Genomic DNA, 23,610 nt, shown 5'->3' on the forward strand with positions numbered 1-23,610 from the left:
AACCCACTCTCCCTGCCTGGCTTAGGCTAGGGGCTGGAAATAAATTACTTAGTGATTAAGCTAGATATCTAACCCTATCCTCTCTCTGATTTTCTTACTTCACTCTTTCTGCATTTCGTAAATAAATCATAAAAAAATCTCTTTGCAATAAATGAAATTTCTGGTGACCACACTCTTAAATAATCCAGTTCAACCCTTTTATAAATAACCCCTTTTCACCCTTACAGTAGCAACCCTTTTAAGTTCATATAGCATCATATTAAACCAATTTGGATAGCTACTCCTGAAAAAATTCCTTACTAGCAGGTAAGCATTTTTTACAAATTGACAGTGGATATGACTAATGTTGTCCTTAGTTAGCAAATCAATTCCTACCCATTTCTCCCCACATTATATCACACAGTTTAAAAAACTTGATGGAGTCTCTGCCACCTTCTGCCTCAGTCATTCAAACTTTGACCAAGTCCCTAGTTCTTAGAATTTAATCTTATGGTCTCTATAATAGTTTCCCTGACCCTGGAAAGTTTTCATAAGATGAAACTGGGTTGGGTTCCCAATCTGGGTCTTGTTCTGGCTACCTGGGAAGTCTGGGTTTTTTGTGAGTCTCCTCTATTATTTGTTGCTTTTCCTGTTTAGTTAACACTTCATCCATTAAAATTTCAAAATCCAGATACAAGGTTTAAGATTTTAACTATTCTCTTAAATTCTTTTACTACTCCCATGGGATCTTCCTCAAATTTAGGAATTCTCTTTTTATGGCTTTGAGGTCTGCCCATGTAAATATCTGGTGGGCTTTGACATGCTAGATTCCCATATCTGGGGAGACCATAGGTACTTCTCTTAAAGGGAACAGATGTGCAGGAGTATTCTCTAGAGCCTCTGTTTCTAGCTGGAGCTTAGTTGGTGCATTAGATTTTTCTTCACCCTCTAACTTTGTTGCTTCTTGTGCTATAATTTCTTGTACTGTCTCTTTCCTTTGTTAATTCTTGATATTAAGCCTCCATCTGGTCTAACATAGTTTTAAGGTATTGGAGTTCTAACTTCATTTCATTCTTTTCAATTGTATTCTTATTATTTCTGTTCCATCACTTAAAAATTGCTACCAGAACTTTTGTCATCATGTAGAAGCAGACCAGTATCATAAATACTAGTGGTTATAAATACTTGTACTGTTATAGATAGTACTGGCTTTAGTATCTCATAACCTATTAAGTTGTATATGAATTCAAGCAGGGTTATGAGAAAAAAGTTTGGTAGAAAAGCTAGTTGCCACACAAATTGTAACATCTTGCTCTTATATCTGTTACATAAGGCTTGAAACAATACAAAGCCTGTGTTTCGAATTACCTTGGTAAAGTAGCTGGGATACAGTCACTGTTACAAAATAGCACCCTCTGCTGCTTTTCTCACTGGAACTGCAGTTCTATTTTGAGTGCCAGTGACTAACTGTTTGTGATGGTCCCCTGCTGTGAGGAAGAATTCTAACAGAACAGGTAATAACAGTTGGTCTGTAAAAACTCAAATTTTGTTAGGTTCTTGTCCTAAAAAAACCTCACTAAATGTAATAATAAATGTTAATAAATGTGTAAATAAGGAGGATACTGCTATATATACTTTGCTAGATGTTTACAAAGTATCCAACAGTTTCCCTCCTTAGGGCTCAGTAAACAAACTGATCTGGAGATCCTTCTTACAAAGATTATAACTTTTATTTATACAATAAAGATTTGAGGATAATAAGGATATATGAAAGGTTCCTTAACACTAAGATAGCTAAATAAATTCAACCCACCACTTTCATCGCAAAACAAATTTTTTGGTCTCAGGAATTCACTTGAGCTACACTATAGCTCCTTAACTCTTACTATATTCCCCAAATTATCTATGATAAACTAATTAAATCCTTATTTATCTATTATTTAAAGTTTTTTTCCAGATTAATGAAGATAGTGAGCTAAATTGATTAAGCTCACTAAAGCTGAGTATGTATCGAGAGGTTTCCCTTAGAGTCTAAGGCAAACAAAGTCTTCTGGTCTTTCTTCTTCCAAACAAAGTTGTCACAGCAGAAGGTATAAGCAAGTCTTCTCTTCCTTTCACCTCACCAGGAGGGCTCAGAGCAGCTAATCCTGTCATAGTCAAAGATTAACTGTTATAGAACTCTTTCCTTCCCCCCTTCAAATTCCAAGTCTGTCACAGAATTTTTCTGCCTCAGCCACTCACTAGTCTCTGAGACAACCTTCCAGATTCCTTAGCTTATCAAAACTTTATCAAAATATATTCCTTATTTCATCTGTATACAGAGGAATGCTATTTCTTAATATTTTCAGTTTTATTTCATTTAGGGTCATCTAGAGACTGATTATGTTATGTTATCTCTCCAAGTACCCTTTAGTAAAACCTGTGTTTATGAACAAATGTTGAGTTTTCTCTTTTGCATGAGGACTTCAGAAATCTTTTGAACTCAGGATATAGATATCCTTCAGAAATATATCTGGCAGGTCTTAATATCATGATATGCCTTGTTGACATCAAGATATATTATATGAACAGAATTTTCCTGGTTTACCAGTCTTGTTATTCTATTAAAAAAAAAGAAAATGAAGTAAGTTTATCATCATGAAACTTAGTTTATAGCAATGCCCACTTTGGTGAATACTGCCAAGCCTTTATGAAATGTTAAAATTAATTTAAGCATTTTATGGGAAATGAATGTCAAACCTGCTGATCTATAGTTTCTAGAATTCAACTTTTCTTCTTACAAAAAATCAAACCAATATTCATTTTAAAGATTTTGCACCTCTCCAAATCCCCCTGAATTTTCAAAGATTATTGATAGTTGTTAATTAGGCAAGCTTTTTGAAAGACATGAATCTTGAATGGAATTTGAAAGAAGGAAATAATAATATGAGTGAAGTAAAATTATCTGGGGAACCTCTAACTCAGTCAAATCCTGGGAGATTCACTTCAGCATATCAACATAGAAATCAGTCACATATCTGAAGGGCATCTGACTTGACTCCATTGTCCCACATAAGGTCACCATGGAGGCCAGGGGAGATGGCATGACTTTTGAAAGTCATTGGCCAAGGAAAAGATCCAGAGGGAGGAGATTAGGTTTGAAAAGTCATTTATATAGCATCTAGTATATTCCAGGCACCATACTAAATGTTTTACAGATATTTCATTTTATCCTCACAACAACCCAGGGAGGCAAGTGGGACAGAACAAGTATTTAAATAACACAATAACCTTTCAAGTTAGATACTGTTATTAGTTTCATTTTAAAGGTGAAAAAATGAAGGTAAACAATTAGGTGATTTGCCCAGGATCACACAGTAAGTGTCTGAGATTGGACATGAATTTAGGCCTTCCTGACTCCAGGTCTTGCTCTCTATCCTTTGCAATACTTGTAATGGCTTAATCTTTGTATAGCAAGCTGGTGCCATACAGCTCATGAAAAGGATATATGCTTTTAGATTGCCTCAAAGTAGGGACAGATATGATTCACAGAACAACAACAATAATAGCTCACATATGATGCTTTTTAAGATTCGCTAAGCATTTTATATGTATTATCTCAATAACTTGCCAGAAATGAACAGAGGTAAGAAAGGTAGGTCCAGGGTGGAAATGCAGTTTGTTACCACAGACCTGAAAGAAGCTAAATGGGGAATATAGCAGACATACCTGGGATTTTGACCTCATTAACTCTTGACTTTAATTAGCTTAAGCAAAGAGGCAAAGGAGAGAAATACAACAGAACTGAGCATAGAGAACTAAAAGGACAAACAGAATGGTAGAGAAAATAATTGAGTAGAATAGGACACAACTGAGTAAGCATTGTGAGTAGAAAAGCACATAAAATTAACATAAATGTAGAAGAGTAGTAAAGTAGAATGGGGAGGAGAATGATAGTTTTGGGAAATAAGTAGACATTAGCTAAATACTTCATATGAAATCTTCAATTATATTTTAATGTCTTGACAGGTAGTGGACTATGAGACAATTCAACACCAGTTCTCAAGACTTCATTTTGTTGGGATTCTCAGATTGGCCCCTTTGGAACATCTCCTCTTTGTGATCATCTTGATCTTTTATCTCTTAACCTTGGTTGGCAACACAGCCATCATTGTTGTGTCCAATTTGTTTCCTCAGCTCCATACCCCCATGTTTTTTTTTTCTCTGTCATCTCTCTTTCTTAGACCTGTGTTATACAACTAGCATTGTCCCTCAGCTTCTGGTTAATCTGCATGGATTTGACCGGACCATCACTAAAGGAGGTTGTGTGGCTCAACTCTTTATTAGTCTTGCCCTAGGTTCTACCGAATGTGTTCTTCTGGTGGTGATGGCTTTTGCCTGCTATGCTGCTGTGTGCCGGCCCTTCCACTACACTACTATCATGCAACCCTGGCTCTGTCTCCTGCTGGCTTCCATCTCCTGGTTTGGAGGTTTTGTCAACTCAGTGGCCCAGAGAGGACTTATGATGGCTATGCCTCTCTGTGGCTTATGCTATCTGGACCATTTTTTCTGTGAGATGCCTGTATTCTTTTTTTTTTTTAATTTTAATATTATTTTATTTGGTCGTTTTCATACATTATTCACTGGAAACAAAGATCGTTTTCTTTTCCTCCCCTCCCCCCCCCCGCCTTTCCCTCTCCCATAGCCGACGCATGATTCCACTGGTTATCACATGTGTTCTTGACTCAAACCCATTTCCCTGTTGTTGGAGTTTGCATTATAGTGTTCATTTAGAGTCTCTCCTCAGTCTTATCTCCTCCAACCCTGTGGTCAAGCAGTTGCTTTTCAGCGGTGTTTTTACTCCCACAGTTTATCCTCTGCTTGTGGGTAGTATTTTTTTTTAGATCCCTGCAGATTGTTCAGGGAAATTGCATTGATACTTATGGAGAAGTCCATCACCTTCGATTGTACCACAATGTATCAGTCTCTGTGTATAATGTTTTCCTGGTTCTGCTCCTTTCGCTCTGCATCACTTCCTGGAGGTTGTTCCAGTTCACATGGAATTCCTCCACTTTATTATTCCTTTTAGCACAATAGTATTCCATCACCAACATATACCACAATTTGTTCAGCCATTCCCCAATTGAGGGGCATCCCCTCATTTTCCAATTTTTGGCCACCACAAAGAGCGCAGCTATGAATATTTTTGTACAAGTCTTTTTGTCCATTATCTCTTTGGGGTACAAGCCCAGCAGTGCTATGGCTGGATCAAAGGGCAGACAGTCTTTTATCGCCCTTTGGGCATAGTTCCAAATTGCCCTCCAGAATGGTTGGATCAATTCACAACTCCACCAGCAATGAATTAATGTCCCCACTTTGCAACATCCCCTCCAGCATTCATTACTTTGCATAGCTGTCATGTTAGCCAATCTGCTAGGTGTGAGATGATACCTCAGAGTTGTTTTGATTTGCATCTCTCTGATTATAAGAGATGTAGAGCACTTTTTCATGTGCTTATTAATAGTTTTGATTTCTTTGGCTGAGAATTGCCTGTTCATGTCCCTTGCCCATTTGTCAATTGGAGAATGGCTTGATTTTTTGTACAATTGATTTAGTTCTTTATAAATTTTAGTAATTAAACCCTTGTCAGAGGTTTTTATGAAGATTGTTTCCCAATTTGTTGCTACCCTTCTGATTTTGGTTACATTGGTTTTGTTTGTACAAAAACTTTTTAATTTGATGTAATCCAGATTATTTATTTTGCATTTTGTAATTCTTTCTAATTCTTGCTTGGTTTTGAAGTATTTCCCTTCCCAAAGGTCTGACATGTGTACTATTCTGTGTTCGCCTAATTTTCTTATGGTTTCCTTCTTTATGTTCAAGTCATTCATCCATTTTGAATTTATCTTGGTGTAGGGTGTGAGGTGTTGATCTAAGCCTAATCTTTCCCACACTGTCCTCCAATTTTCCCAACAGTTTTTATGAAATAGTGGATTTTTGTCCCAAAAGCTGGGATCTTTGGGTTTGTCATATACTGTCTTGCTGAGGTTGCTTGCCCCCAGTCTATTCCACTGATCCTCCTTTCTGTCTCTTAGCCAGTACCAAATTGTTTTGATGACCGCTGCTTTATAATATAGTCTGAGATCTGGGACTGCAAGACCCCCTTCCTTTGTATTTTTTTTCATTAATTCCCTGGGTATCCTTGATCTTTTGTTCTTCCAAATGAACTTTGTTATGTTTTTTTCTAAATCAGTAAAAAAAATTTTTGGGAGTTCCATGGGTATGGCACTAAATAGATAGATGAGTTTGGGTAGGATGGTCATTTTTATTATATTGGCTCGTCCTACCCATGAGCAGTTAATGTTCTTCCAATTGTTCAAGTCTAGTTTTAGTTGTGTGGAAAGTGTTTTGTAGTTGTGTTCATATAGATCCTGTGTTTGTCTCGGGAGACAGATTCCTAAGTATTTTATTTTGTCTTGGGTAATTTTGAATGGGATTTCTCTTTCTAGTTCTTGCTGCTGAGCTGTGTTGGAATTATATAGAAATGCTGATGACTTATGTGGGTTTATTTTGTATCCTGCAACTTTGCTAAAGTTGTTGATTATTTCAATTAGCTTTTTGGTTGAATCTCTAGGATTCTTTAAGTAGACCATCATGTCATCTGCAAAGAGTGATAATTTGGTCTCCTCCTTGCCTATTTTGATGCCTTCAATTTCTTTTTCTTCTCTAATTGCTACTGCTAGTGTTTCTAATACAATGTCAAATAATAGAGGTGATAATGGGCATCCTTGTTTCACTCCTGATCTTAATGGGAATGGATTTAGTTTATCCCCATTGCAGATGATATTAGCTGATGGTTTTAGATATATACTGTTTATTATTTTTAGGAATGACCCTTCTATTCCTATACTTTCTAGTGTTTTTAGTAGGAATGGGTGTTGTATTTTATCAAAGGCTTTTTCTGCATCTATTGAGATAATCATGTGATTCTTGTTGGTTTGCTTGTTGATGTGGTCAATTATGTGGATAGTTTTCCTAATGTTGAACCAGCCCTGCATCCCTGGTATGAATCCTACTTGATCATGGTGGATGACCCTTCTAATCACTTGCTGGAGTCTTTTTGCTAGTATCCTATTTAAGATTTTTGCGTCTATATTCATTAGGGAGATTGGCCTATAGTTTTCTTTCTCTGTTTTTGGCCTGCCTGGCTTTGGAATTAGTACCATGCTTGTGTCATAAAAGGAGTTTGGTAGGACTCCCTCTTTGCTTATTATGTCGAATAGTTTGTATAATATTGGAGTTAACTGTTCTCTGAATGTTTGATAGAATTCACTGGTGAATCCATCAGGCCCTGGGGATTTTTTCTTAGGCAGTTCTTTGATGGCTTGATGGATTTCAATTTCTGATATGGGATTATTTAAGAAAACTATTTCTTCTTCTGTTAGTCTAGGCAATTTATATTTTTGTAAATATTCATCCATATCACCTAGATTGGTAAATTTATTGCCATATAGTTGGGCAAAGTAGTTTTTAATGATTGCCTTAATTTCCTCTTCATTTGAGGTGAGATCCCCCTTTTCATCCTTGATGCTATTAATTTGCCTTTCTTCTTTCCTTTTTTTAATTAAATTAACCAGTACTTTGTCTATTTTGTCTGTTTTTTCAAAGTACCAGCTTCTAGTCTTGTTTATTAGCTCAATAGTTCTGTCACTTTCTATTTTATTAATTTCTCCCTTAATTTTTAGGATCTCTAGTATGGTTTTCTTCTGGGGGTTTTTAATTTGTTCATTCTCAAGTTTTTTGATTTGCATTTCCAATTCCTTGGTCTCTGTCCTCCCTAATTTGTTAATATATGCACTCAGGGATATGAATTTTCCTCTAAGTACTGCCTTGGCTGCATCCCATAAGGTTTGAAAGGATGTTTCTCCGTTGTCATTTTCTTCAACGAAATTGTTAATTGTTTCTATGATTTCTTCTCTAACTATCCGATTTTGGAGTATCATGTTATTTAATTTCCAATTAATTTTTGATTTGGGTCTCCATGTACCCTTGCCGATCAATATTTTAATTGCCTTGTGATCTGAAAAGGCTGCAGTTAATATTTCTGCTTTTCTGCATTTAAGTGCCATGTTTCTATGACCTAGTGTATGATCTATTTTTGTGAATGTGCCATGTGGTGCTGAAAAGAAGGTGTATTCTTTTTTGTCCCTATTTATTTTTCTCCATATGTCTATTAATTCTAATTTTTCTAAGATTTCATTCACCTCTTTTACCTCTTTCTTATTTATTTTTTGATTTGATTTATCTAAATTTGATAGTGGTTGGTTCAAGTCTCCCACTAATATGGTTTTACTGTCTACTTCCTCCTTCAATTCTCCTAGTTTCTCTATTAAAAATTTGGATGCTATACCATTTGGTGCATACATGTTGATTAGTGATATTTCCTCATTGTCTATACTTCCTTTTAGCAGAATATATTTACCTTCCCTGTCCCTTTTGATCAGGTCTATTTGTACTTTGGCTTTGTCAGATATCATGATTGCAACTCCTGCCTTCTTTCTATCGGTTGAGGCCCAAAAGGTCTTACTCCAACCTTTAATTCTAACCTTGTGAGTGTCAACCCGTCTCATATGTGTTTCTTGAAGACAACATATGGTAGGGTTTTGTGTTCTAATCCAATCTGCTATTTGTCTGCGTTTTATGGGTGAGTTCATCCCATTCACGTTCAAAGTTATGATTGTTATTTGTGGATTCGCTGGCATTTTGATGTCTTCCCCTAGTTCTGACCTTTCTTCTTTAGCTTTCTCCTTTTGAACCAGTGATTTACTTTAGGTCAGTCCCCCTAGTCCCCTCCCTTGAGATGCTTCCCTTTCTAGCCCCTCCCTTTTTATGCTCCCTTCCCCTCCCCCCTCTCCTTCCCTCCCTTTTTGTACTCCCTCTCCCCTCCCCCTCCTTAATTTTCCTTTCTTTCTTGCCCTAATGGATAAGATATAATTCAGGATCCCACTGGATCTAGATGTTCTTCCCTCTCAGATTTGATTTCACTGAGAGTAAGGTTTAAGTACTTCCACTTCACGCTCTCTTCCTCTCCTTCTCATATGAGAGTTCTTCCCCTCCCCTTCCCATGTGTATCTTTATATGGGAAAGTTTATTCTATTGATTCCCCCCCTATTTCTTGAAGTTAATCTTAGTATTATCACGGTTCCCCCCTCCCTTTTCCTTTTTTTGCCCCAACTTTCCCCAAATCTTCTTGATTCCCCAATCTTTCCCTATGCATGTTTCTTCTAACTACTCTTATGATGATACAATTTATGAGAGTTACACAAAACATTTTCCCCACATATTAATATATATAATTAGATGTAAATGTAGTCCTTATAGAAGAGAGTTTGACTTAAAGAGAAAGATAAGATTTATCTCCTTTTCCCTTTCTTTCATATTTACCTTTTCATGTTTCTCTTGCTTTCTGTGCTTGGATATCGAAGTTTCCACAGAGCTCTGGTCTTTTCTTAGCAAATGCTTGGAAATCTTCTATTTTGTTGAATGCCCATACTTTCCCCTGGAAGTATATAGTCAGTTTTGCTGGGTAGTTGATTCTTGGTTGGAGACCCAGCTCTCTTGCCTTTCTAAATATCGTGTTCCATGCTTTGTGGTCTCTTAGTGTGTTAGCCGCTAAGTCATGTGTGATCTTTATGGGAGCCCCCTTATATCTGAAGCTCTTCTTCTTGGCTTCTTGTAGGATTTTCTCCTTTACTTGGAAGCTCTTGAATTTGGCAATTACATTCCTAGGCGTTGTCTTTTGGGGATTTAGTATAGAAGGTGTTCTATGAATCCTTTCTATTTCTATTTTGCCCCCTTGCTCCAGAATGTGGGGACAATTTTCTTTTATAATCTTCTCTAGAATAAAATCCAATTTGTTGTTTACCTCTGGTTTTTCTGGGAGACCGATGATACGGAGATTTTCTCGTCTTCCTCTGTTCTCCAGGTCCATGACCTTCTCAGTGAGATATTTTATGTTTTCTTCCAATTCATTAATTGTTTGGGTTTGCTTTATTGATTCTTGCTGTTTTATCATCTCACTTTCTTCTAGGTGCTTGATTCTGGTCATTAGGGACTGGATTTGCTTTTCAGCCTTGTCTGCCCTTGTATTGGATGCTTCGAGTTCTTTTTCCAATTGAGCAGTCTTATCTGTCAGACAGCTGATCTCTTTCTCCCATTTTTCTTTCCAGAAGGTTTCCATCTTTTGGATAAGTTCCAGTTTGAGATCTTCCAGAGCTTGTTGATAGTTTCCATTTTGGGAGGCGTGTTCTGAATTTTTTTGGATTTCTTCCTCATTCTCCTCTTTTCCTTGGGTACTTCCACCATAAAAGTTTTCAATAGTCACTTTTTTCCCTTTCTTCCTGGAGGCTTGATTTTGGGCCATGTGAGCCATCCCTTTGGTGGTTTTATTTCCCTTTCCTTTTTGGTCTGGGGTCTGGGTTATAAGAGCGGTTTTTCTGTGAATTTAGGTTGCTTCAGACTAGTTCTTCCCAGCCTCCGAGCCCAGGTATTCAGCTCCGCCCAGATAATCAGCGCGCCTTGTTCAGCGCAGCCCGCCCGAAGTCCGCTGGCTTCTCCAGTGAAAGCGCCCTGAGACATTTTTTCCTGGCAGTCCCCAGATCCCAAGGACCCTGGAGTGCCCCCCCAGACAGAGACGCTCCCCACTCACTCGCTGTCCTGGTGAGCGCTCAGGTAGCTCACTCTGGTTTAGTGGGGGAGGTGGGGTGGGGGAAGGGCGGCTCAGTTCACTTTTCTGTGCAAGCTTTTCCTTCTTATTTTAGTGTTGAGATGTTCAAGCCCCACGTACCTTTGCCTCTGTGGGGTACTGGGGAGTCCTTCTGTTCCTCCAAAGGTGATTTTATGCTCCTTTGATGTAGTCTATTTCGTTCGGTGCTGGGGAGAGAAAGCGTGCAGCGTCTAGATTGCAGCCATGATTACCGGGAAGTCCAATCGAGATGCCTGTATTCTTAAAGTTGGCATGTAAGGATACAAAAGACACAGAAGCCAAGATGTTTGTCGCCCGGGTCATCATCATGGTGCTCCCTGCCTCACTCCTCTTAGTCTCCTATGTGTACCTAGTCCAAACAGTACTGAATATTAAGTCAGCAGAAGGGCAGAGAAAGGCATTTGAGACATGTGGGTCCCATCTCATGGTGGTCTTTCTTTTCTATGGATCTGCTATCTATACTTATCTTCAGCCCACTCACAGCTACTCCACCAGTCATGGCAAGTTTGCTGCTCTGTTTTATACTATTATAACTCCAATGCTCAACCCTTTTATTTATACCTTGAGAAACACGGATATGAAGGCAGCTTTGAGGAAGGTGATAAAAAGAAAAAGAGCCTTGGGGTTGAGAAGACAATGAAGAACTTCTGGTATGATAAGTAATAGAAATCTCAAAGGCAGACAAAGCTGAGTCTAGAAGATCATTGGAATAATATTACATGTAGAATAATTTAAGAACTTAGCCTGGGTTTCAAAGGTCCTCTTGTTCCAACCTACTTTTTCAGCCTCATCTCATTTTGCTTCTCTTTAATGAGCTTTGTGCTCTGGCAAAATGTAAATTCTATATGTTCCCCAATCTTGTTTTGCCCTCTCCAGCTTCTGTGGATTTCTATAGGAGGACATAACTATGTCCATGTCTGAAATTCCTTCCTTCTCCTACTCTTATTGGTAAATTCTTCTTTTCCTTCAAGGCCTAATTTAGTCAGTTGTCACTTCTTTTATAAAGTCCTCCTTTATACTTTCTCTGCTTTTTTGTCCTTTGCCATCTTCTTATGTTGATCTGTGTGGAATATGGAGGATAGTCCAGGAAAGCAGGTAAAAATTAGATGAGAAAAAGTAAGTTTTTAAAAAAATATTATTTTATTTGGTCATTTCCAAACATTATTATTGGAAACAAAGATCATTTTCTTTTCTTCCTTCCCCCTCCTCCCACCACCTCTCCCATAGCCCATGCGTGATTCCACTGGGTATCACATGTGTTCTTGATCCAGATCCATTTCCATGTTGTTGGTATTTGCATCAGAGTGTTCATTGAGAGTCTCTCCTCAGTCATATCCCCTCGACCCCTGTAGTCAAGCAGTTGCTTTTCATTGGTGTTTTTACTCCCACAGTTTATCCTCTGCTTGTGGATGGTGTTTTTTAGATCCCTGCAGATTGTTCAGGGACAATGCATTGCCACTAATGGAGAAGTACATTACCTTCGATTGTACCACAATGTATCAGTCTCTGTGTACAATGTTTTCCTGGTTCTCCTCCTTTCGCTCTGCATCACTTCCTGGGGGTTGTTCCAGACTCCATGGAATTCCTCCACTTTATTATTCCTTTTAGCACAATATTATTCCATCACCAACATATACCACAATTTATTCAGCCATTCCCCAATTAAGGGGCATCCCCTCATTTTCCAATTTTTGGCCACCACAAAGAGTGTAGCTATGAATATTCATGTACAAGTCTTTTTCCTTATTATCTCTTTGGGGTACAAACCCTGCAGTGCTATGGCTGGATCAAAGGGCAGACAGTCTTTTATTGCCCTTTGGGCATAGTTCCAAATTGCCCTCCAGAATGGTTGGATCAATTCACAACTCCACCAGCAATGAATTAATGTCCCTACTTTGCCACATCCCCTCCAGCATTCATTACTTTCCATAGCTGTTATGTCAGCCAATCTGCTAGGTGTGAGGTGATACCTCAGAGTTGTTTTGATTTGCATCTCTCTGATTATAAGAGATGTAGAACACTTTTTTATGTGCTTATTAATAGTTTTGATTTCTTTGGCTGAGAACTGCCTATTCATGTCCCTTGCCCATTTATCAATTGGAGAATGGCTTGATTTTTTGTACAGTTGATTTTGCTCTTTATAAATTTGAGTAATTAAACCTCTGTCAGAGGTTTTTATGAAGATTGTTTCCCAATTTGTTGCTACCCTTCTGATTTTAGTTACATTGGGTTTTTTTTTTGTACAAAAACTTTTTAATTAGATGTAGTCAAATTATTTATTTTACATTTTGTGACTCTTTCTAAGTCTTGCTTGGTTTTAAAATCTTTCCCTTCCCAAAGGTCTGACATGTATACTATTCTGTGTTCACCTAATTTACTTATAGTTTCCTTCTTTATGTTCAAGTCATTCACCCATTCTGAATGTATCTTGGTGTTGGGTTTGAGGTGTTGATCCAAACCTAATCTCTCCCACACTGCCTTCCAATTTTTCCAGCAGATTTTTATCAAATAATGGATTTTTGTCCCAAAAGCTGGGGCTTTGGGTTTGTCATAAACTGTCTTGCTGAGATCATTTATGTCAAGTCTATTCCACTGATCCTCCTTTCTGTCTCTTAGCCAGTACCAAATTGTTTTGATAGCCACTGCTTTATAGTATAGTGTGAGATCTGAGACTGCAAGTCCTCCTTCCTTTGCATTTTTTTTCATTATTTCCCTGGATATCCTTGATCTTTTGTTCTTCCAAATGAACTCAGTTATGGTTTTTTCTAATTCAGTAAAGAAGTTTTTTGGTAGTTCAATGGGTATGGCACTAAATAAGTAAATTAGTTTGGGTAGGATTGTCATTTTTATTATGTTAGCTTGTCCCACCCATGAGCAATTTTTTCCAATTGTTTAGATTTAGTTTTAACTGTGTGGAAAGTGTTTTGTAGTTGTGTTCATATAGTTCCTGTGTTTGTCTTGGCAGATAGATTCCTAAGACTTTTATATTGTCTAGGGTGATTTTAAATGGTATTTCGCTTTCTAATTCTTGCTGCTAAAAAGGGTTAGAGATATATAGAAATGCTGATGACTTATGCAGGTTAATTTTGTATCCTGAAACTTTGCTAAAGTTGTTGATTATTTTGAGTAACTTTTTGGTTGATTCTCTAGGATTCCTTAAGTAAACCATCATATCATCTGCAAAGAGTGATAGCTTGGTCTCCTCATTGACAATTCTAATACCTTCAATTTCTTTTTCTTCTCTAATTGCTACTGCTAGTGTTTCTAGTACAATGTTGATAATGGGCATCCTTGTTTGATTCCTGATCTTATTGGGAAGGCTTCTAATTTATCCACATTGCAGATGATGTTTGCTGATGGTTTTAGATATATACTGTTTATTATTTTTAGGAAAGGCCCTTCTATTCCTATACTTTCTAGTGTTTTTAATAAGAATGGGTGTTGTATTTTATCAAAGGCTTTTTCTGCATCTATTGAGATAATCATGTGATTTTTGTCAGTTTGCTTGTTAATATGGTCAATTATATGGATAGTTTTCCTAATATTGAACCATCCTTGCATTCCTGGTATGAATCCTGCCTGGTCATAGTGGATGACCCTTGTGATGACTTGCTGGAGTCTTTTTGCTAGTATCCTATTTAAGATTTTTGTGTCTATATTCATTAGGGAGATTGGTCTATAGTTTTCTTTCTCTGTTTTTGACCTGCCTGGCTTTGGGATCAGTACCATGTTTGTGTCGTAGAATGAATTTGGTAGAACTCCTTCTTGGCTTATTCTGTCAAATAGTTTGTTTAATATTGGGATTAGTTGTTCTTTGAATGTTTGATAGAATTCATTTGTGAATCCATCTGGACCTGGGGATTTATTGTTGGGGAGTTCTTTGATGGCTTGTTCAATTTCTTTTTCTGAAATGGGGTTGTTAAGGTATTTTATTTCTTCCTCTTTTAGTCTAGGCAATTTATATTTTTATAAGTATTCATCCATATCACCAAGATTGCCATATTTGTTGCCATATAATTGGGCATAGTAGTTTTTAATGATTGCCTTAATTTCCTCTTCATTAGAGGTGAGGTCTCCTTTTTCATATTGGATACTGTCAATTTTGTTTATTTCTTTCCTTTTTTAAATTAGACTGACTAGTACTTTGTCTATTTTATTTGTTTCTTCAAAGTATCAGCTTCTAGTCTTATTTATTAAATCAATAGTTCTTTGACTTTCGATTTTATTAATTTCTCCTTTGAGTTTTAGGATCTCTAATTTAGTCTTCATCTGAGGATTTTTAATTTGTTCACCTTCTAATTTTTTAATTTGCATGCCCAATTCATTGACCTCTGCCTTTCTTAATTTGTTAATATATGAACTCAATTATATATATTTCCCCCCTGAATACTGCTTTGGCTACATCTCATAGGTTTTGAAAGGATGTCTCATCATTGTCATTTTCTTCAATGAAGTTATTAATTGTTTCTATGATTTGTTCTTTAACTAACTGGTTTTGGAGAATCGTATTGTTTAATTTCCAATTAATTTTTGACTTAACTCTCCATGTTCCCTTACTAATTATTATTTTCATTGCATTGTGATCTGAGAAAGTTGCATTCATTATTTCTGCTCTTTTGCACTTGTTTGCAATGTTTTTATGCCCTAATACATGGTCAATTTTTGTGAATGTACCATGTGCTGTAGAAAAGAAGGCATATTCCTTTTTGTCCCTATTTATTTTTCTCCACATAGCTACTAACTCTATTTTTTGTAAGATTTCATTCACTTCTCTTACCTCTTTCTTATTTATTTTTTTGGTTTGATTTATCTAGTTTGGATAGAGGAAGGTTCAGGTCTCCCACTAGTATAGTTTTTCTATCTATTTCGTCCTTGAGTTCCTCTAGTTTCTCCTGTAGAAATTTGGATGCTATGCCATTTGGTGCATACATGTTGAGTACAGATATTTCCTCACTGTCTATACTGCCTTTTATCAGGATGTAATTACCTTCCCTATCTCTTTTAACTAGATTTATTTTTACTTTGACTTTGTCGGATATCATGATTGAGACTCCTGCCTTCTTTTTGTCACTTGATGCCCAATAGATTTGGCTCCACCCTCTTACTTTCACCCTATGTGTATCTACCTTTCTCATATGTGTTTCTTGTAGACAGCATATGGTAGGGTTTTGGTCTCTAATTCACTCTGGTTTTCGCTTGCGTTTTATGGGTGAGTTCATTCCATTCACATTCAGAGTTATGATTACTAGCTGTGTTTTTCCCATCATTTTGATTTCTGCTCCTTTTCCTGCCTTTTCTTCTTTCACTATGTCCTTCTACACCAATGTTTGCTTTTAAACAGTCCCCCTTGTTCCCACCCTTATTTTACTTCCCTTTCTATACCCTCCCTTCTTATACCCCCCTTATTTTCCCTGTAGTCTTTCTAAAATTAATCCCCCGCTCCCTCCCTTTCTTGTACTGCTTCCTTCCCCACCAGACCATTTATTACCCTCCTACTCCCCTATAGGGTGCAAATCTATTCTCTGCCCCCAATGGATTGGATTGTTTTCCCTTCTTTGAGTCACTTTCAAAGCATGTAAAAGTTGAGTATTTCCTGTCTCTGACCTCTTTACCCTTCTAGTGTATTGATGTTCTCCCCCCTCCCACCATGAGCTCCTTTATGACATATAAATTTACCCCCATTTGTTTCTTTTCCCATTTCTTTTAATATTAACCTATTTTAAGCTCTAGTTATATATATGTATATATATATATATGCATACTCATGTGTGTGTATTTTTGCATGCATATATCTATATACCTATTTATGTCTTGTCCTTTCATCCTATACAGTTTGTCACTGTTCCCTCTAAGTATACTTCTTTTTGCTGCCCAGATAATAACAACAGTTTTTTTTAAACCCTTACCTTCTGTCTTTTCTAAGTCCTCTGTTTTGTGAATGAGATGCTTCATATTTTCCTCAATTTTTTAATTCTTTTGGTTTTGTTTTATAGTGTCCTGCTGCCTTGTGAGGTCACTTAATTCTAGTTGTTGTATTCTGGTTCTTAAAGACTGGATTTCATCCTTAGTTTTTTGGTCGTCCTTTTCCTTTTGGTCGGATTTTCTTTGGAGGTCATCTTTCATCTTCTTCACCTCATCTTTCATCTGCTTTGCCTCATCTTTCTTCTCCTTTGCCTCATTTTCCAGCTGGTTGATTTTGACTTTCAAGACACTATTTTCTGTTTCCAGATGACTTATCTTAGTTTTTAAGTTCTTTTCCCAATTGTCTTCAGCCTCTCTTAATTGTGTTTTGAATTGCATTTTGAGTTCTTCCAAAGCCTGTATCCAATTCGCTGGGATTTATGATTTTTCCTTTGCTGATCCCTCCCCCTCTGTTTCGTTCTCTCTTTGTTCATTACCTGTGAAGAATCTGTCTATTGTAATTTCTTTCTTCTTTTTCTGTTGTTTGCTGGAGTCTACCCCTTCTTTGCTCTCCATATTTGTCTGTGCTCTTGCTTCTCTCATTTTGTTTTGGTTTTGGGGCTGTCAGTCTCCCCTCTTGGAGCTTTGTCAGATCTCTTGGTACAGTCTCTAGGGGAGGAATGTTAGCTTCCCTGTCCTCTGGAGGCTTTTGATCGGATTAAGTACAACTGGGTTGGGCTCTGTGCTATGTGTGCTCTGTGTGCTCTGTGACTGAAGACTCCTGGCAGGCTGGAGCCTCCCAGGCACTCTCCAGTTTTTCCAGCTGCTTCTCCGCTGTCCACAAGGGCCTTTGTCCGCCTCCCTAAGCTCTGAGGAGTCCTGATAGAATTAAGCTCAGCTGGATTCGTCTGGATGTGCCCTGAGGCAATGGTGAGACTGGAACCTGATGGAGGGACGCAGCCACGCCCTGGTCTGTCCCTGGCTTACTCCCCACTGTCCACGCAAGGTGTTCCAGGTCCGGCGCCCTGCTGCTCATAAGGTAGACCCTCCAAACCAGCACCTTTGCCAGCTCAGAGGTTCCAGCTGCCGCTGGGGGCTCAGCCCTCTGGGTTGGGGGGGAGGGGTCCTGGGACCTTCCCTCTGCCTTCCCCTTATGCTCGAGTATTCTTGGATTCAGGCTTTTGGGGGTCGTACCTTTTGATTTGAGGCCAGAAGGAGGGTTCCCCGCTTCTCTCTTGTTTTTCATTTTGAATTTCGTTGCCCTAGGAGCATTCAGTTTGTATCAGTTAGGAAGGGTCTTCCGGGAGGTCTGAACTTTTGCTGCTTGCTAAGCCACCATCTTGACTCTGAGAAAAAGTAAGTTTGCAAAAGCAAACAAAAGACAGATGCTATTTATTTTTTAAGTAATCCAGTGAAATACAGACATAGCTCAGAGCAGTCTATTAAGAGAGAAAACATATCTAAAACCAAAGGAAACTGGAGTCTAGAAATATGAGTAGGTTTATTTGATGTAAAATAAATTGTTATTAATTATGTAAGTAAGTAAATGAATGGGTAGTCAAAGAAGGCCAATGGGATGATGAGATAGGAAGAGAAAGAAGAAGAAAGAGAAATAAAGGGATGATGAACACTATTAAGGGTGAAGAAAAAGGTAAAAAATGATAACAGCATGAAGTAAAGAGAATACAAATGGAAGGAGAGGTAAATACATGACAAAGATAGTCAAGGCAGCAAAGAGAATCAGTAGCCTCAGAAAGAATAGTAATGATAAAGAGTGATTGGGCAAAAGAAAAGGAAGAAAGGGAGGAAAGAATTGCCAAGACTTGAAAAGAGGTCTTTGTGTTTTATATTTATGAATTATGTAAGACTGACTATCCAGGGATGGGAAAAACAGTGATCATGTAGAGTCAATCTATTTAAATGAATTCTATTTATAATGTAATTACTTTATTCAGAGGATTATTAGGGACTAGCATGATTGTGTCAAGTGAAAGAAAAGTAATACAGAAGAAAAGGAAACAAAAAAAGAGGAGACAAAGGAAAAATGGTAGACAAGAGCATCAGTGACCATAACCACTGTCCCAAAACCCATTGCTATGGGACTCTTTCCTTACTGGTGGAAATAAATGTCCTGCAATACATGAAGGGTAGGGCAGAGTTGGTGAGAGTGGGAGAGCTCCAGCCTCCTTCAGTCCCCTTCAGGACTCTTTAGGTTGCAAGTCTTCTTCAATATTCAAGTATAAGTTGCTTAGATCCTTCGGACTTTCATTTTTGAGAGAGAAGATGAAGGGGACAACCCTACTTCAGGTTGCTGTAGGAAAAGACTCTGGACAAATATGAGAGGAGCTGGCAGTTTCCATGTTGTTCCTATTCCCAGCTACCTATAGTAGAGATTTTGAGGAGTTTTTCCTTGGGTGAGATGTGGGACCCTCTCTCTTGGCTAGGCTAGCTAATGCCCAATGGGAGAACTCCTTTTCTCTGTATTATCTAGTATATATTCTCCTATATATCTCCAAAAAAACATAATATCTTGCAAAAATAAGTGAACAGATATTATATTCCTTTGTTTGGAACTCCCATATTTAAGGAGAGAATCCCACATGTAATGAGGCCCACCTTTGTAAGGAGTTACACAATAGGGTAGTGAAGCTTAAAGGGTAGAATAAACATTTCTAGCCTCTAGTCACTTATCCCAACCCCTTATCTTCAACAGATACTTTGATTCCTATCAAGAAGAGATGCAGGAAGTTGGGACAGGTGGCTATTCGGATATTCTCAAAGAGAGGGTATAACACATGAGAATTATATACAAGGGTTCTCCTAAATACTATTAGTTTAGGGGATATAATTAAGTTCAATCTATCTTCTGACTATTTAATAAATATTATTGGGGACAAGGAGGGCTTCAAGTTTTATATCAAAGGTTTGTGGATATGGTGAATAGCAAAGAAAAACCATTTATAGAGATTGGTAGCAAAAGAAACAAAAAAGGTGTATGTAGGGGAATATATACCATGCAATATAGAATGAAGGTTCTTTCTCATTGGGAGCAAGATAATTCAGCTCAACCAAAAGAGAAAGGAAGGGTTTTTGGTTTCTCTTAAGATCACTTGAAGTCTCTACTGTAGCTAGCTGGGAATAGAGAAATGTTAGAGACTGCCAGATCCTCTCATGTTTCCAGAGTCCTTTTTTTTTCTCTCCAGGTAACCAGAAGTGAATTTGGCCTCTTTCATTTTCCCTCTCAGAACTGGAAGCCAGAAGCATGTAAAGCAACTTACACTTGAAGAATCCTGAAGAAGACTTAAAACCTGAAGAGTCGTAAGGGGACTGAAGAAAAATGGAGCTCTCCCACTCTCACTAACTCTGTACCTCTCCTCACATGGGGGCAGGATATTTATTTCCACCAATTTGGAAAGGGTCCCATATCAATGGACTTTGAGGCAGGGGTTATGTTCAGTTACAATTAAGAAAGAAAAAGTCAAGAAGCAATTGAAGAAAATAGAAAAAGTATAATAGAAGATAAGAAAGAAGATGGTTAGGAAAAATTTAGGAGAAAGGCAAAAATAAATAATTTTTAAAGATTAAAGAAAGAAAAATAAAAATTGAGAAATGAAAAAGGAGAAAAGTTACTAAAAGCTAAATAGAAGTGAAAAGAAAAAAGCTAATAGAAAAGAGAAAAGAGCAAATAGTGGGGAAAGAGGAGAAGATAAACCCAATAAATTGAGCAGAATTATAAGCATAAAAATTAATATACAATAATTCCAAGTATCATATTTAATAAGATTTATTAATAACAACTAAAATAAAAAGCTACAGTAAAAAGGGAGCTAACTCAGCCATGGTCATGAGAGAAGAGAGAGTGAGGGAGGAGTTACACAGAACTTAAACACAGCATGAGGTCACTAAACTGAATGAAAGGAAAAGGATTCTGGGAGATGAAGTCCAAGGGTTCAAGATTTTCTAATGACACAGAATATAATGTTTGACAATGACAGAATGAAGAAAAAATGAAGAAATAAGTCGAGATATCAGGAAAAATGCCTCTCCGGTGTTTGAGAAAAGGCTATATTCATCATCACAATGTAAATTAAATTTAGGGACTACTGTGAGGAAGCATTAGACAAAGCTTTAATTTTAAATATTCTAAAATATAAAAAAAATGAATGGTTCTGTTTCCCCATTGTTAAGTTCTTCCCAGACCCTTTATTTGGGGGAATGTTTACAGCCTTCATCCTTGTGATTTAGACATCTATCCTCTGCTTGTCAGCTCCTCTTTAATTTGTTTTTTCTCTTTAGAAGGTATATTTCTTACTGGTCAATCTAATTAAAAAAAGGAAGGAAGAAAAGCAAATTAACAGCATCAAAGATGAAAAGGGGGAGAGCACCTCCGATGAAGAGGAAATTTAGGTGATATGGATAAATATATACAAAAATACAAACTGCCTAGACTAACAGAAGAGGAAAGAGAATTCTTAAATAATCCCATATCAGAAAATGAAATCCAACAAGTCATCAAAGAACTTCCTAAGAAAAAATCCCCAGGGCCTGATGGATTGACCAGTGAATTCTATCAAACATTCAGAGAACAGTTAATCCCAATACTATACAAACTATTTGACATAATAAGCAAAGAGGGAGTTCTACCAAACTCCTTTTATGACACAAACATGGTACTGAATCCAAAACCAGGGAGGTCAAAAAGAGAAAGAAAACTATAGACCAATCTCCCTAATGAATATAGATGCAAAAATCTTAAATAGGTTACTAGCAAAAAGACTCCAGCAAGTGATCAGAAAGGTAATCCACCATGATCAAGTAGGATTTATACCAGGGATGCAGGGCTGGTTCAATATTAGGAAAACCATCCACATAATTGACCACATCAACAAACAAACCAACAAGAATCACATGATTATCTCAATAGATGCAGAAAAAGCCTTTGATAAAATGCAACATCCATTCCTATTAAAAACACTAGAAAGCATAAGAATAGAAGGGTCATTCCTAAAAATAATAAACAGTATATATCTAAAACCATCAGCTAATATCATCTGCAATGGGGATAAACTAGATGCATTCCCAAATAAGATCAGGAGTGAAACAAGGATGCCCATTATCACCTCTACTATTTGACATTGTACTAGAAACACAAGCAGTAGCAATTAGAGAAGAAAAAGAAATTGAAGGCATCAAAATAGGCAAGGAGGAGACCAAGTTATCACTCTTTGCAGATGACATGATGGTCTACTTAAAGAATCCTAGAGAATCAACCAAAAAGCTAATTGAAATAATCAACAACTTTAGCAAAGTTGCAGGATACAAAATAAACCCACATAAGTCATCAGCATTTCTATATATCTCCAACACAGCTCAGCAGCAAAAACTAGAAAGAGAAATCCCATTCAAAATCACCTTAGACAAAATAAAATACCTAGGAATCCATCTCCCGAGGCAAACACAGGAACTATATGAACACAACTACAAAACACTCTCCACACAACTAAAACTAGATTTGAACAATTGGAAAAATATTAACTGCTCATGGATAGGACGAGCCAATATAATAAAAATGACCATCCTACCCAAACTTACTTATCTATTTAGTTCCATACCCATTGAACTCCCAAAATATTTCTTTACTGATTTAGAAAAAAACATAACAAAATTCATTTGGAATAACAAAAGATCATGGATATCCAGGGAAATAATGAAAAAAAAAACCACATATGATGGGGGCCTTGCAGTCCCAGACCTTAAACTATATTACAAAGCAGCAGTCATCAAAACAATTTGGTACTGGCTAAGAAACAGAAAGGAATATCAGTGGAATAGACTGGGGGAAAGCGACCTCAGTAAGACAGTATACAATAAACCCAAAGATCCCAGCTTTTGGGACAAAAATCCACTATTCGATAAAAATTGCTGGGAAAATTGGAAGACAGTATGGGAGAGACTAGGAATAGATCAACACCTCACACCCTACACCAAGATGAATTCAAAATTGGTGAATGACTTAAACATAAAGAAGGAAACCATAAGTAAATTGGGTAAACACAGAATAGTATACATGTCAGACCTTTGGGAGGGGAAAGGGTTTAAAACCAAGCAAGACATAGAAATAATCACAAAATATAAAATAAATAGTTTTGACTACATCAAATTAAAAAGCTTTTGTACAAACAAAACCAATGTAACTAAAATCCAAAGGGAAACAACAAATTGGGAAAAAATCTTCATAGAAACCTCTGACAAAGGTTTAATTACTCAAATTTATAAAGAGCTGAATCAATTGTACAAAAAATCAAGCCATTCTCTAACTGATAAATGGACAAGGGACATGGTTAGGCAGTTCTCAGATAAAGAAATCAAAACTATTAATAAGCACATGAAAAAGTGTTCTAAATCTCTTAAAATCAGAGAGATGCAAATCAAAACAACTCTGAGGTATCACCTCACACCAAGCAGAGTGGCTAGCATGATAGCAAAGGAATGTAATGAATGCTGGAGGGGATGTGGAAAAGTAGGGACATTAATTCATTGCTGGTGGAGTTGTGAATTGATCCAACCATTCTGGAGGACAATTTGGAACTATGCCGAAAGGGAGACAAAAGAATGTCTACCCTTTGATCCAGCCATAGCACTGCTGGGTCTGTACCCCAAAGAGACAATGGACAAAAAGACTTGTACAAAAATATTCATAGCTGCGCTCTTTGTGGTGGCCAAAAACTGGAAAGCGAGGGGATGCCCATCAATTGGGGAATGGCTGAGCAAATTGTGGTATATGTTGGTGATGGAATACTATTGTGCTAAAAGGAATAATAAAGTGGAGTGATTCCATGGAGACTGGAACAACCTCCAGGAAGTGATGCAGAGCGAGAGGAGCAGAACCAGGAGAACATTGTACACAGAGACTAATACACTGTGGTATAATCGAATGTAATGGACTTCTCCATTGGTGGTGGTGTAATGGCCCGGAACAATCTGCA

At 37.3% G+C, this 23,610-nt stretch overlaps 1 pseudogene; it reads left to right on the forward strand.

Moving 5' to 3' along the window:
* The first annotated feature begins 728 nt into the window (after positions 1-728).
* Positions 729-11,812, forward strand: LOC107651406 (olfactory receptor 2Y1-like; annotated as a pseudogene).
* The last annotated feature ends 11,798 nt before the right edge of the window (positions 11,813-23,610 follow it).

This window comes from Monodelphis domestica, chromosome 2, assembly GCF_027887165.1.
Source record: "Monodelphis domestica isolate mMonDom1 chromosome 2, mMonDom1.pri, whole genome shotgun sequence".
Classification (NCBI taxonomy): domain Eukaryota; kingdom Metazoa; phylum Chordata; class Mammalia; order Didelphimorphia; family Didelphidae; genus Monodelphis; species Monodelphis domestica.